Genomic DNA, 2,700 nt, shown 5'->3' with positions numbered 1-2,700 from the left:
GTGGTTCCGGCTTCTCTTGAGATTTGATAAAAGACAAATTGGAGGGTACGCTGTGCAATTCAGAGCAAAGAGAGGGAATACTAAACTAACCTGCATTCTATTGTTCCCTTCCCTCATGCCAGGTGCAAGCTGTAATTCTTTACTATGTCCTCTTTCTTTTGTCAGCCCCACAACCATTTACTGTCCAAATATCGCTACCTTCACCTTAATAAAAATTTCAAAGAATGCCCCATTTTAACCAATGACACCACCAATCTTCCACTTCATTCCCGTGATTTCTCTCTCCTTGAATTTCGCAACTCCATATTCTTTGGCCTGCCTCTAAACAGACCATTCCCCCTTCAGTCTATCTGATATGTTGCTGCCAGTCTTATCCCCCTTACCAGCCAATTACTAGAAGAGGTGTCAGCTACCCGCTCTCTGCCAATCTCTCCCTGGCTTCAGTTCGCCCACCAAATTAAATTCAAAATACTAAGGACATAAAAAGCTTCCCACAACTCTTCCCCTAGCTACATCATTAACCTTATCAGATAGTATCAAACAAACTACCCTGTTTTCTGCTTCCAAGAACTCCTGTTCGCTAGCTCCCTCAACACTTCCTTCCATGCTGGCCTCTGGGATATCCCCAGCGGCTCTCCCATGCTCTCAAATTCCGTACTCCAATCTATATGGCTATTTCCCACTCTGTATGCCTCAGGTGATCCCTGGAAAATCATCTCTTCAGGGTAGTCTTTCCTGCCATCACCTAATAAGTGAGCTTTTCCTTTCTCCACCAACTCATCAACGGTACAAATACTGCTACTTAACATGAACTCCGGTTCCCACCTAAAGATCAACAGATCTAGCACTAAGGCACATGCCCAAATAGGTAAATTTCAATCTTAAACTGTATCTGGACCAGAGCTTGAGCTCATCCCTATTATTTAGTGGCAACCTTTATTCAAATGAGTTTATTTGCTACGACTTGAGTACTTCCTCAGGCAAGGTCCTCAAACAATGTCATCAGAGAGAGCTCTGTGGCGCAATGGATAGCGCATTGGACTTCTAGGAGATGTAGTAATTCAAAGGTTGTGGGTTCGAGTCCCACCAGAGTTGGTTTTATATAGTCCTTCGTCATAGTGGTGTTGCTCTAATGCTTTATAAAGAAATGAATTCCATTCATAAATGAGCTGTAGTGAAGTTGATTTGCTATACAAGTTAATGATAGCACCTAGTGGTTCCGGCTTCTCTTGAGATTTGATAAAAGACAAATTGGAGGATACACTGTGCAATTCAGAGCAAAGAGAGGAAATACTAAACTAACCTGCATTCTATTGTTCCCTTCCCTCATGCCAGGTGCAAGCTGTAATTCTTTACTATGTTCTCTTTTGTCAGCCCCACAACCATTTACTGTCCAAATCTCGCTACCTTCACCTCAATAAAAATTTCAAAGAATGCCCCATTTTAACCAATGACACCACCAATCTTCCACTTCATTCCCGTGATTTCTCTCTCCTTGAATTTCGCAACTCCGTATTCTTTGGCCTGCCTCTAAACAGACCATTCCCCCTTCAGTCTATCTGATATGTTGCTGCCAGTCTTATCCCCCTTACCAGCCAATTACTAGAAGAGGTGTCAGCCACCCGCTCTCTGCCAATCTCTCCCTGGCTTCAGTTCGCCCACCAAATCAAATTCAAAATACTAAGGACATAAAAAGCTTCCCACAACTCTTCCCCTAGCTACATCATTAACCTTATCAGATAGTATCAAACAAATTACCCTGTTTTCTGCTTCCAAGAACTCCTGTTTGCTAGCTCCCTCAACACTTCCTTCCATGCTGGCCTCTGGGATATCCCCAAGGGCTCTCCCATGCTCTCAAATTCCCTACTCCAATCTATATGGCTATTTCCCACTCTGTATGCCTCAGTTGATCCCTGCAAAATCATCTCTTCAGGGTAGTCTTTCCTGCCATTTCCTAATAAGTGAGCTTTTCCTTTCTCCACCAACTCATCAACGGTACAAATACTGCTACTTAACATGAACTCCGGTTACCACCTAAAGATCAACAGATCTAGCACTAAGGCACATGCCCAAGTAGGTAAATTTCAATCTTAAACTGTATCTGGACCAGATCTTGAGCTCATCCCTATTATTTAGTGGCAACCTTTATTCAAATGAGTTTATTTGCTACGTCTTGGGAACTTCGTCAGGCAAGGTCCTCACACAATGTCCTCAGAGAGGGCTCTGTGGCGCAATGGATAGCGCATTGGACTTCTAGTTGAGGTAGTAATTCAAAGGTTGTGGGTTCGAATCCCACCAGAGTCGGTTTTATATAGTCCTTCGTCATAGTGGTGCTGCTCTAATGCTTTATAAAGAAATGGATTCCATTCATAAATGAGCTGTACTGAAGTGGATTTGCCTTACAAGTTAATGATAGCACCTAGTGGTTCAGGCTTCTCTTGAGACTTGATAAAAGACAAATTGGAGGGTACGCTGTGCAATTCAGAGCAAAGAGAGGGAATAGTAAACTAACCTGCATTCTATTGTTCCCTTCCCTCATGCCACGTGCAAGCTGTAATTCTTTACTATGCCCTCTTTTGTCAGCCCCACAACCATTTACTGTCCTAATCTCGCTACCTTCACTTCAATAAGAATTCCAAAGAATGCCCCATTTTAAAAAATGACACCACCAAGCTTCCACTGGATTCCATTCATAAATGA

At 42.8% G+C, this 2,700-nt stretch overlaps 2 non-coding genes across 2 annotated transcripts; both read left to right on the top strand.

Moving 5' to 3' along the window:
* Positions 1-1,010: 1,010 nt before the first annotated feature.
* On the top strand, positions 1,011-1,095 carry TRNAR-UCU (transfer RNA arginine (anticodon UCU)). Its single transcript is given in 2 exon segments — positions 1,011-1,047; positions 1,060-1,095. It is a non-coding gene; the product is annotated as a tRNA-Arg (tRNA).
* A 1,124-nt stretch (positions 1,096-2,219) lies between these two features.
* Positions 2,220-2,304, top strand: TRNAR-UCU (transfer RNA arginine (anticodon UCU)). Its single transcript is given in 2 exon segments — positions 2,220-2,256; positions 2,269-2,304. It is a non-coding gene; the product is annotated as a tRNA-Arg (tRNA).
* The last annotated feature ends 396 nt before the right edge of the window (positions 2,305-2,700 follow it).

The sequence above is a fragment of the Aquarana catesbeiana genome, linkage group LG01 (genome assembly GCF_042186555.1).
Source record: "Aquarana catesbeiana isolate 2022-GZ linkage group LG01, ASM4218655v1, whole genome shotgun sequence".
In the NCBI taxonomy this organism is placed as follows: Eukaryota; Metazoa; Chordata; class Amphibia; order Anura; family Ranidae; genus Aquarana; species Aquarana catesbeiana.
The sequence above is the reverse complement of the archived record's forward strand: the minus strand, read 5'-3'. Positions and strand labels throughout refer to the sequence as shown.